Here is a 12,624-nt window from a genome sequence, read left to right on the forward strand (position 1 = left end):
AATGAAAATGACATAAAATTAGTTTTTTTTTTGGTTATTTTAATATTTTTTCTCTTTACAAAGCTAACTTCACACTGAAAAATATGACATAAAATTGCAAAAAAAGATATAAAATTGTACTTAAAAAAGTCAAAAGTTGTTACAGTGCCCATTAACACAACTCTAGTTTGAAACATTTGAACATGCGAAAGATAAACGAGCATCATCTTGACCCAAAAGCCAAAATAATCAACTGATATTAATTGTTCAAATAAACCAGCTATTATGTAGTCTTTTTTAATTTTTTTTTATTTACTTAGAGAGTTTCAATCTATTGCAAAAATCAATTGATTTTTAGTATAGACGAGAATTAAACTTCAAATATCTTATTTAATGATCAAAGATTTTAATAATTAAGCTAATTAGAATTCACTTACGTACTTTAACTAATCATGTTCAATAAGTATTTTATAAAATGTTACGTTTGAGGAGTGTTTTCAGTTTTTGAGATGGTCGGTGTCCTATGAACGTATTATTCTGCAACCATGGCTTGTTCATTTTAATAAATAAATTTGCCTTTTTCTATTAAAAACAAAAAAATGGTCGGAGGCATTATAATTTTGGTTTGCTTACAAAACTAGTTTGGGCCCATTTTGCGGTTTTGACTTTTGGATGTAGTGACTTCTGGCATGTTGGACACTTCGACAGTTTCAGCCAGCGCAGCCGAGTCCTTGTTCGGATGATACTGGAAAGTATGCACTTTCAAATGTCATGTCATCCAGTTGTTATAGGTAAGTTGATATTTATGCGGGGCCTAGCTACGTAAGAGGTCGAACTTGGTCCATGCATCCTCTCGTAAATTCCGCCAACCAATTAAAATTTTTAATTCCGACACTAGTATTTTGTGAAAGGTTAAGATAATAATAAAATTTGTTTTAAGGAAAACGTTAAAAAGCACCAACGGGTGCTTGTTATGGTACCAAAAAAAAATAAGACTCTAAATGATATTTATAAAGCTGAAAAAATGAGATAAAATTGTAAAAAAGACAAAATTTTAGTTAGAAAAATTTTTAAAAAGTTGTTAATGGGCGATGCCCGTTAACGCTGTGAGGGAAAAATAAATAATATATATATATATTTGGACATTGGGCCTGATTTGGTGGTGTAAGTCTGTTCAAGCAAAACATTCAAGGCCCACAGGTCAGTTCATTCTACAAGGGGAGAAGGAGTTGTTCAAGGAGGAGTATCTCCTCGGACGGGCCCCGTAAAAGCCATGGGACGTACTAAAGGATTTAGAGACAGAACTCTAGAAAATCTATTGGGTAAAGGCGTGATCCAAGCAGTCGTTAAAAAGAAAGAACGTGCAAGGAATATCAGAGGAAAAAAGCTGCTACCACCGCATTAAAGGCCCTGCATCTACCTCCCTGGCTGCATTAATGAAGAAATGACCTCTGAATAGTAATGTTCAGCCTTCCAGCTATTATTTGAAAACTTCAAGAAGGTGGTGGATGAGACAAGTATCTATTTGAAAAATCTATGCTACACGTGGAAGAAAAAGGGAAGAAGAAGATGGATATAAGAGGACAGGAGAGGTATGAAGAGGGAGAGACAAAAGACTTGAACACCAATTGTAATCTTTTGCTTAAAGATAGAAAGGCACCTCGACTTACATCCGAGGAGAGTTTTCTTTGTCATATTCATCTATTATTTGCATAGATCGCGGCATTCTAGCCTGTTTATTAACGCTCTAATATCCCTAACCTAGGTTTCAAACTCATACTCTACAAATTTTATTGTATAAGACTCTTTGGGCCTAGGTCCATCTATTGATTTGGATCGGGTACAAATTGTGTACTTACAATTGGCGCTGTCTGTGGGAAATCTAGTACTGAAGGAATTGGAGCGTTATTGCAAGCTTAGATTCGCATCATGCAGAGTCTCGGGGATCCCAGCATGAAGATCATTTCGAATGTCTCGAGCGTCAGAGAGATCGAGAGGGAAGTGTGCATACGCTACACCCTGGAGGAAGCCATTCGCGTGGTAGAAGTAGAGCCACCCATGGAGACAATGCTAAGGCCATGCAGAAGGAGATTAACCACCTTAAGAGAAAGTTACGCCATGCGAGACGGAGGCAGACGCCATCTTTTTCTGACCCTTCTTTTGAAGGCTCCCAAGGAAGCAACTACAGTCCAAGGTCTAGGACTCCTCTTAGCAAAACCTTCTTGTTCGAGAAGGACGAGTTTCCAGGTAGTGGGCATAAAAAGTTTCTCTTCAGGGGCTTAGGAAACGACGCTATGAGTAGGGCATTAGACCAGATCTCCAAGTCTCTTTTTTCACGCAGAATTGTGAAGGGGAAGCTCCCACGACGGTTTACCCAGCCCACTTTCACCATTTATAATGGCAGGACAGACCCAGTTGAGCACGTAAGTCATTTCAATCAAAGGATGACGGTACACTCTCAGAACGAGACCTTAATGTGTAAATTTTCCCCTCTAGCCTGGGGCCGGTGGCTATGAGATAGTATAACGGCCTGAGGGTAGGTTCTGTTGACTCCTACATGGAGCTCACTAGGGCGTTCGCGTCTCGGTTCATTACATGCAGTAGAGTTCCTCGTCCTTTGGACTCATTGTTATCTATGGCCATGAGGGAGGGGGAGACCTTGAAAGCATACTCTGACAGCTACTGGGAGATGTTTAACGAGATCGACGGTGATTTTGATGAAGTGGCCATTAACACTTTCAAGGTGGGCCTCCCGACTGATCACGAATTAAGGATATCTTTTACCAAAAAGCCTGTACGGAGTGTACGTCGGCTCATGGATCAAATTGACCAGTATAAGAGGGTGGATGAGGATCAACAGCGAGGCAAGGGGAAGGCGAAGGTTATCCCTCCAGAGAGGAGAGATTTCAGGTCTGATAGGTACAATAACAATAGGCAGAGCAGAGATTTCTCTGGGAAATCTGGTTCAACCGCTCCTCAAGTAGCTAACACCATATTCCAAGAACCAATGCACCAATTGTTGGAGAAAGTCCGCAAGGAACCCTAAGTTAAGTGGCCCAGTAAGATGGCAGGGGACCATACAAAGCGGAATTAGAACCTTGTTTGTCAATACCATCAGGATGTCAGCCATACTACCAAGAACTACCGAACACTTTGGAACCATTTAGAACAGCTGGTCAGTGAAGGAAAGTTGAAGCAACATTTGTATCAGCCTAGTGGGCAAGGAAGCAACTCGGGTTCGAATAGCCAAAGGAATAATTCATCTCGGCCTCTTTTGGGAACGAGTAATGTCATCCTCGCAGCTCCAGGCAAGACCGGTTCTTGTCCTACTAGGGTGATGTCCGTATCACATATTCTCGCAGAGGAATCTGGCTCCAGGCCGAAGAAATTCAAAGGTGCTTCTCAGCCTATCTTGGGATTCTCGGACGAAGATAAAGTTGGGACCATCCAGCCGCATGACGACGCCCTGGTGATTACTCTGAGGATAGGGAACTACGATGTAAATAGGGTGATGGTCGATCAGGGCAGTGGTGCGAATATTATGTACCCTGATTTGTTTAAGGGGCTTAACCTGAAGCTCAAAGATCTTACGACTTACGATTCACCATTAATAAGCTTTGAAGGGAAGGCTGTCATACCAAAGGGACAAATCTGCTTGCTAGTACAGTCAAGTCCGAAAACTGTTGATGTAGATTTCATAGTGGTTGACGCTTATTCCCTATATACAGCCATCGTTGCAAGGCCTTGGCTGCATGCTTTTGGTGCTGTTTCCTCAACTCTACATGTTAAAGTGAAGTTCCCATCGAGAGGACGAATCGAAGAGATTCTCGGAAGCCAATTAGTAGAAAGGCAGTGCATTTCGACTGCGGTGCTGTGCCATGCCAAACCGGAGTCCTCGACCTCGGCCGTGAGAGGCTTATAGCAATTAACGACTCTGGATGCGCCCGACGCGGTGACAGCAAAGGAGGCAACATGTGAAGAATTAGAGAGATTTGTTATTGATGATGACCCCAAAAGGTTCTTTCAGGTTCAGCTACCGCATCAGGAGAAGGTGGAGTTGGTGAAGTTTCTGAAAAACAATATCGACGTTTTTGCATGGGATCCTTATGAGACTCCGGGAGTTGATCCAAGTTTTATTTGTCATCACTTGAACGTTAATCCTGCTGTTATCCCCAGGAGACAACTACCTCAGCGTTCCTCTAAAGAGCATGCTGAAGTTGTCAAGGAAGAGGTACTCAAGCTCAAATGGGCTAAAAAGTTTTCTACCTAGAATGGTTGGCGCATACTGTTGTAGTAAAAAAGAAGAATGGGAAATGGAGAGTATATGTGGACTTCACAGCCCTGAACAAAGCCTGTCCCAAAGACTCATTTCCAATGTCTCGCATCGATCAGCTAGTGGATGCTACGTTCAGACATCCTCGGATGAGTTTTTTGGATGCCTTCCAAGGCTATCACCAAATACCCTTGGCGTTGGATGACCAGGAGAAGACCGCCTTCATTACTCCTAAGGGAAATTATCACTATAAAGTGATGCCATTTGGTTTGAAAAATGCAGGGGCTACCTATCAAAGAATGATGACCAGGATGTTCGAGTCCTCGCTTGGAAAGACAATTAAGGTATATGTGGATGATATGGTGGTAAAGACCAAGATGGTACCTATGCATGTGAAAGATTTGGATGTCACCTTTCAAACACTTAGAAAGCACAAGTTGCGCCTTAATGCCTCTAAGGGTTCTTTTGGAGTGGGTTCTGGTAAGTTCCTAGGCTATATGGTGACTCACCGAGGAATAGAGGTGAATCCGGCTCAAGTCAGGGCCATCCATGGCTTGCAACCGCCTCGGAATCCGAAGGAAGTCCAAAGATTGACTGGAATGACTGCTGCTCTCAGCAGGTTTATCTCTCGGTCCGCTGATAGGTGCAGACCTTTCTTCCAACTGCTGAATAAGTGGAAAGGATTCCAATGGACCAAGGAATGCACTTTGGTTTTTCAACAACTTAAAGAGTATCTTTCCCAGCCACCCATCATGTCTCGGCCGGAGGTTGATGAAGTCCTGGCTGCATACATAGTTGTGGCTATCCATGCTGTTAGCTTGGTTTTAATACGGGACGACAGTGGGGTACAAAGACCAGTTTACTACGTTAGCAAATCTTTGGGTGAAGCTGAGGTGCATTATCTACCTTTGGAGAAGACGATTCTGGTCGTAGTGCATACTACGCGGAAGCTTCCCCATTATTTCCAAGCCCACACCGCTGTGGTTCTAACTCAACTTCCTCTCAAGTCGGTATTGCGAAATGCTGACTACTCAAGGAGGATAGCCAAATGGGGAACAATTCTGGGGGCCTTCGATATCAGGTATATGCCTCGCACCTTCGTGAAGGGCCAGGTCTTGGCTGATTTGGTGGCGGAATTCGTCGAGCCCTCATTAGAAGAAACTGCAAAGGAATTGCACATGGATGAAAAATCAGTTGGCATGATCACGTGCAAGGGGCTGCCAGTGTGGAGAGTATATGTAGATGGCGCAGCGAACCAGAGAGGGTTGGGGATCGGGCTTGTGTTGGTGTCTCCTGAAGAAATCACCTTTGAAAAGTCGCTGAGATTGGCGTTCTCGGCTACCAATAATGAGGCTGAGTACGAGGCTGTCTTAGTGGGTATGGATATGGTCCAGAAAATGGGGGGAAGGTCAATTCAGATGTTCTCGGATTCTCAATTAGTCGTGGGCCAGGTTGTCGGGACCATAGAGGCTAAGGATCCGAGAATACAAAAATACCTAACCAAGGTTAAATGTTTACAATCCAAGTTTGATTCTTTTGTCCTGACGCATGTTTCTAGAAGTGGAAACATCCATGCAGACTTATTGGCCACGTTGGCAACATCCTCGGCACGGGGTTTGCCAAGACTTATCCTTGTCGAAGATTTGCTGAGACCTGCTTCAACAGCAGCAAGTGTCATACGTATTCATCAGGTAAGGCTCGGACCTAGCTGGATAGACCCCATAGTCTCTTTTCTAAAAAACGACGTTTTGCCCGAGGAGAAGTCTGAGGCAGATAAAATTCGTCGCAAGGCACCTCGATTTTGGTTGTCCGAGGATCAGAAGCTCTATAAACGCTCCTTTTCCAGACCATACCTGCTGTGTGTACACCCTGAAGCGACGAAGGCACTTTTGGAAGAATTGCATGAGGGGATTTGTGGGAGTCATACTGGAGGAAGATCCTTAGCCCATAGAGTTTTGACCCAGGGGTATTGGTGACCCAATATGCAAAGAGAGGCTCAGGACTACGCGAGAAAATGTGACCAATGCCAGAGATTTGCTCCCAACATCCATCAGCCTGGCGGTGTCCTTAATCCTTTGTTTAGTCCCTGGCCGTTTGCTCAATGGGGGCTGGACATAGTTGGTCCCTTCTCAAGGGCTGTGAGAAATAAAAGGTGGCTACTCATGGGAACTGATTACTTCACCAAATGGGTTGAAGCTGAGCCTCTGTCAAATATTAGGGATGTAAACGCCAAGAAATTTGTCTGGAAAAACATTATCACTAGATTTGGAGTACCTCACGCTCTTATTTCAGATAATGGTGTGCAATTTGATAGTAAAGCTTTTAGGAAGTATTGCGGTGACTTGGGCATCATAAATAGATACTCCTCTCCAGCTTATCCTCAGGGAAATGGGCAGGCCAAGGCCATTAATAAAGTTATAGTCAGTGGACTCAAGAAGAGACTGGATGAAGCAAAGGGTAGATGGGTAGAAGAGTTGTTACACATTTTGTGGACGTATCGACTACACCGTGAAGATCCACAGGAGAAACACCATTCTCCATGACTTACGGGGCCGAGGCAATGATACCTTTGGAATCTGGGTTTCCCACATTAAAGACAAGTTCTTTCAACCCGGGAAATAACAATGGCCTCCTGGAGAAAAGCCTGGATCTGGTTGAGGAACGGCGAGAGGCCGCCATGGTCCAACTGGCTTATTATCAGCAGAAGCTCAAACGAGGATATAATGCTCATGTGAAGCTAAGGCCACTAGCGCCTGGAGATTTGGTCTTGAGGAAAGTTATGGGTACTTCCAAGAATCCAACGTGGGGAAAGTTAACCTAGGAAGGACCATACCGAATTACTTCTGTAGTGGGCATAGGGTCATATCGCTTAGCTGATTTAGATGAAAAAATTGTACAAGGCCTTTGGAATGTAAATAACCTACGAAGGTATTACTATTAATGCAAATCTCTTTTGCCATTTGTTGCTCAATTATCATTATGTGACATTTCGATTTACTTAATTCTAAATATCAAACAGAAACTTGGTCATGCATGGTCCTCGGACCACATACGTCGTGAAAATTGATATCTTATTATATGTTAAACAGAATCTTAGTTGCGTCGGGTCCTTAGACCTTCTACTTTGGGGAAATTAACATTTCAATTCGCTATTTCTAAATATCAAATAGAAACTTGGTCATGCATGGTCCTCGGACCACATACCTCGTGGAAATTGATATCTTATTAGATGTTAAACAGAACCTTAGTTGCGTCGGGTCCTTAGACCTTCTACTTTAGGGAAATTAATATTTCAATTCGCTATCTCTAATTATCAAACAGAAACTTGGTCATGCATGGTCCTTAGACCACGTACCTCGTGAAAATTGATATCTTATTAGATGTTAAACAGAACCTTAGTTACCTCAGGTCCTCGGACCTTCTACGTTGGGAAAATTAACATTTCAATTTGCTATTTCTAAATATCAAACAGAAATTTGGTCATGCATGGTCCTCGGACCACATACCTCGTGGAAATTGATATCTTATTATACGTTAAACAAAACCTTAGTTACGTCGGGTCCTCAGACCTTCTACTTTGGAAAAATTAACATTTCAATTCGCTATTTCTAAATATCAAACAGAAACTTGGTCATGCATGGTCCTCGGACCACAAACCTCGTGAAAATTGATATCTTATTAGATGTTAAACAGAACCTTAGTTACGTCGGGTCCTCGGACCTTCTATTTTGGGAAATTAGCATTTCAATTCGCTATTTCTAAATATCAAATAGAAACTTGGTCATGCATGGTCCTTAGACCACATACCTCATGGAAATTGATATCTTATTAGATGTTAAACAGAACCTTAGTTACTTGGGTCCTCGAACCTTCTACTTTGTGAAAATTAACATTTCAATTCGCTATTTCTAAATATCAAACAGAAACTTGGTCATGCATGGTCCTCAGACCACATACCTCGTGGAAATTGATATCTTATTAGATGTTAAATAAAACCTTAGTTACGTCGGGCCCTCGAACCTTCTACTTTGGAAAAATTAACATTTCAATTCGCTATTTCTAATTATCAAACAGAAACTTGGTCATGCATGGTCCTCAGACCACATACTTCGTGGAAATTGATATCTTATTGATTGTTAACAAAAACTGTGCCTCATGAGTGTTGATGTGTTGATGAGCCATAGTAAGTTTGATGGATTGTTTTATGCCCCAAACTAAATGCTAAGTTCAGTTTTAGGTTGTGTATTGCCGTATTACATATATTATGGCTTTGAGGCATAATTTACATATATATACACTAAGTGTATGTACTTTTATTTGAAGTTACTGTTAATTGAAATATTGAAAAGACTTTACTATGTATTAGGGGGTGGAGTTAATTGTTCCACTCATGTAATTTTGCTTTAAGGAGAAGCGAATTAGTATTTTTATGCTAAAGGTTGGAAGTCAGTTGAAGATCAGACCTTTCAAATTTTTCATTAATTTTGTCAAGATATACACTGGAAATGAAAGCCCTAATACAAAAAATAATTACATGAGAAAAGGGGAGGGAGTCCTAACTGGCCAGGGTCTTAAACCTTAGTGGGGGGGTCCTGTTTGGATGTGCTAGCGGCCCCTTCTGCTTTGCTTTCCTCCTCTGTTTGTTTTAACTCCGCTTCGAATGAGGTCTGGACTTGTTTCCCTTTGTCCCTTGCCACTGGTGGAGGAGCATTGAGCTCGGCATCCTTGCTCGGAGGCTTCTCGGCTTCGTCGCCTTGTTCTTTCTCTTTGTCAGAACCAGCAAGTTCCTTAGGAGTTGGAAGGGGTTCTTGTATGATGAGTGGATGCGTTAAAGGCGCTGTCTCGGGGGTAAGTGTGATAGGAGGAAGTTCTTCGAGCACTTGGATGTCCCGAGGAAGCAAAATGTTCTCAGGTTTCCTCAAATCGGAAGTCGTGGGAATCCCTGCCACGTTTAGGGCTTCTGCCTACACTTGTTGGCAGTACTCCCTGCATAGCTCTGCGAACTCCTCTGTCAATTGATTCTATCGCCTCAACCCCTTCTTTGTAAGCAGCCTTCTAAGCATCCTCCATGCTCTCCTTGAGGGTACAAGCCTTTTCCCTCACTCGAGCAAGCTCCTTCTTCAAGTTATAGTTTTCTTACTGGGCTTTGGACGTCCTCGTCCTTTTGACGCAGAAGTTTGCGTTGCCCCTCCACCTGGGCTTTCATCGTTTTAAGGCTGGCCTCGGCACTGTCTCTCTCCCTTTTCTCCTCTATCAGCTGCTTGGTTAGGTTCTCGTTCTCTGCAAAGGTTTGGCCTAAGGCCTACTCGGTCTCCAGTCTGACCTCAAGTTCAGCTGTAGCCTTTTTTTGAGAGTCTTCCACCCACTTTTCTGCAGCAAAGACTTCTTGTATGACCTGCATTAAAGTAGTAAACAAATACATTATTGTTAAAGTAAATCCCAAGTACGTGTGAACGATTTTTCACTAAAGCATAATAAAAGCAGTAGAGTGAAGGTAAATACGAGACACTCACCAAAGCCAAGTCCCTTTTGAGAGAGAGAAAAAGATGTGGTTGAGTCATTTTGTTTAGGGCATCCATGTCCTTTGGTGGGAGAAAAGGATGTTCCAAAGCCTCAGCCAGGTGATGAGCGTGTCCTTGCTGGAACGCCCTGATACTGGATTGGCAGGAGATTGGGGCCCCATCTAGCTTCAGTTCAGGAGACCAGTTGGCCTATGTACAGCGTACCTCAGGCAGGTTACGGTTCTTCCCACTCTCCACTGAAGAAGCGCGAGTTTTACCTTGGCCTACTTTCTATTGTTGTTGTTGCTTGAGTTTCGTCTGCCTTTCCCTCTCTGTCTCCTCGGCCTCGTTCTTCCTCTTCTTCTTAGGATTTGGGACGTGAACCTTGGGGTCAGTGGGAGAAGGGGGTGGTGGCAAGATGGGAAGGGGTTGCGATCCAACCGTTCCCTTCTTGGGAGCTTGGGTGCCCCTCATGTTCATCAGTTTTCTAAGGGTAGACATGTCGTCTTCCTCGGAGCTGGAGTCGGGCTGTGCTATCACTAAACCATTTATGTCGGAAGTTTCTGCCGGCACCTGTTCTTCATCCGAGAGGATGACAAGATGATCCTCTCGAGGTCTCTCAGCTTCTTCAAAGCGAAACTGATCAATTTTCTCGTCGAGCGATTATTGCGAGGGCGCAGGTTCTTCGCGGATGGCTGTTGTTTGTGAATGCGCCGAGAGCGGAACTACTGCGATGGGACGAGAGTACAAAATGACAGAGGGGTCGTCCGGAAGTTCGTGGACAGAAAGGCAGCCCGGTCTTGAAACGTCTATTCTTCTACGTCTCTAGTCACCTGCGGTGATCGCGTTGCCAATCTCTTGGAAGTCCTCTGATAAAGGATCGTATCCTAATATTAGATGGGCTACCCTCACTTGCAAATCTTCGCTTACGAACACTTCGGATCGAAGAACGCGATTAAGATCTGTGACGCTGCAGTGACTTAAACGAGGCCGAACGTGTTGTTTATCTGCAGAAATATCAAAAGAGACGGGCATGGTTAGGTCAGCAGCGAATGCAAATTCAAATGAAACAACAAATAATGCAACAAAAAATGGTCTGGTTAAATATGACTAAGTTACAGGTTAGGGAATCTAACTCCTATAGAGTCACACCTGGGTCTCCCCATTTGACTGGGCAATGAGGGCCATCAGACTAGTTCCCCGAGGAGATGAGATAGTCGTCTTTCATGCCTTTGTTGGATTTGGGAAGACAGGATATTAGCCTAACAATGCTAGATATGGATTTTAGGTAATACCCTACGTCTTTAAGCTTATGGCACTCATACATATAAAGGACGTCATGCCATGTGAGGTTCAAATCCATTTGCTCCTTTAGAGCATCGACGTAACCTAGGATTCTAAACACATTGGGTGTACATTGGTTTGGGCATAACCTATGGCTGCATAGGTATTCGCTGGTTATGTTTCTCATAGGAAGGGTCATCCCACCCTCTAGAAAGTCGATGATGGGGATAATCACTTCTCCCTCTTTCCTAGCGTTACCTATGGCTTCTGCAGGGCAATACTTTAGGCCTACGTCTGGGGGAATATGGTACTTGGCCCTAAAACCCTCCATACCGGCGTCAGTGTCTACTAAACACTTGAATCTACCCATTTGGTGGGGGTAAGAACGGATGTTTGGGAAGAGAAAGGATGTAATTGGTGGCCGATGACAAAAGCCGAGGAGAAATGAATGAAGAAGATTGAGAACTTACGGGAAATAGCTAGACGATTCTTCACGAGCTTCTTGAAAGGAGAAAGAATAAGCAAATCTTGGATTTGATTGATTTCTGAGAAAGTAGATTGAAATTCCTTTTCCTAGGCGTTTTGGCATGTGAGAGGCGGCTTCAAATCAGAGTTATCCCGCTTAAATTTTGAGGAGGAACCCGTTAGATGCGAATCTCACCGTTGAACGTGGGGAACAGGGTGTAACATACGGCCATTAATGCGGGTGTTACAGATTTCGAAACGTCAGGGACGGTTTAAAAGAAGTGAAGTGACCCTTACACATGTGGCAATTCGTAAAGCGTGTGGAAGTTCTGCCGTCAGGTCAAAAGTCCATTTCTCTCCTCGGATGCGGAGAAAAATGAAATTTTGAGGGGCTATTGTGAGGGAAAAAAAAATATATATATATATATATATATATATATATATATATATATATATATATATATATTTGGGCCTTGGGCCCGATTTGGTGGTGTAAGTCTGTTCAAGCAAAGCATTCAAGGCCCACAGGCCAGTTCATTTTACAAGGGGAGAAGGAGTTATCCGAGGAGGAGTATCTCCTCGGACGGGCCCCGTAAAAGCTATGGGACGTACTAAAGGATTTAGAGACAGAACTCTGGAAGATCTGTTGGGTAAAGGTGTGATCCAAGCAGTCGTTAGAAGGAAGAACGTGCGAGGAATATCAGAGGAAAAAAGCTGCTACCACTGCATTAAAGGCCCTGCATCTACCTCCTTGGCCGCATTAATATAGAAATGACTTTTGAACAGTAATGTTCAGCCTTCCAGCTATTATTTGAAGACTTCAAGAAGGTGGTGGATGGGACAAGTATCTATTTGAAAAATCTGTGCTACACGTGGAAGAAAAAGGGAAGAAGAAGATGGATATAAGAGGACAGGAGAGGTATGAAGAGGGAGGGATGAAAGACTTGAACATCAATTGTAATCTTTTGCTTAAAGATAGAAAGACAATACAAGTGGTCATCGGCTTACGTCCGAGGAGAGTTTTCTTTGTCATATTCATCTATTATTTGCACAGATCGCGGTATTCTAGCCTGTTTATTAATACTCCAATATCTCTAACCTAGATTTCAAACCCATACTCTA

Source organism: Castanea sativa, chromosome 2 (genome assembly GCF_040712315.1).
Source record: "Castanea sativa cultivar Marrone di Chiusa Pesio chromosome 2, ASM4071231v1".
NCBI classification, from domain to species: domain Eukaryota; kingdom Viridiplantae; phylum Streptophyta; class Magnoliopsida; order Fagales; family Fagaceae; genus Castanea; species Castanea sativa.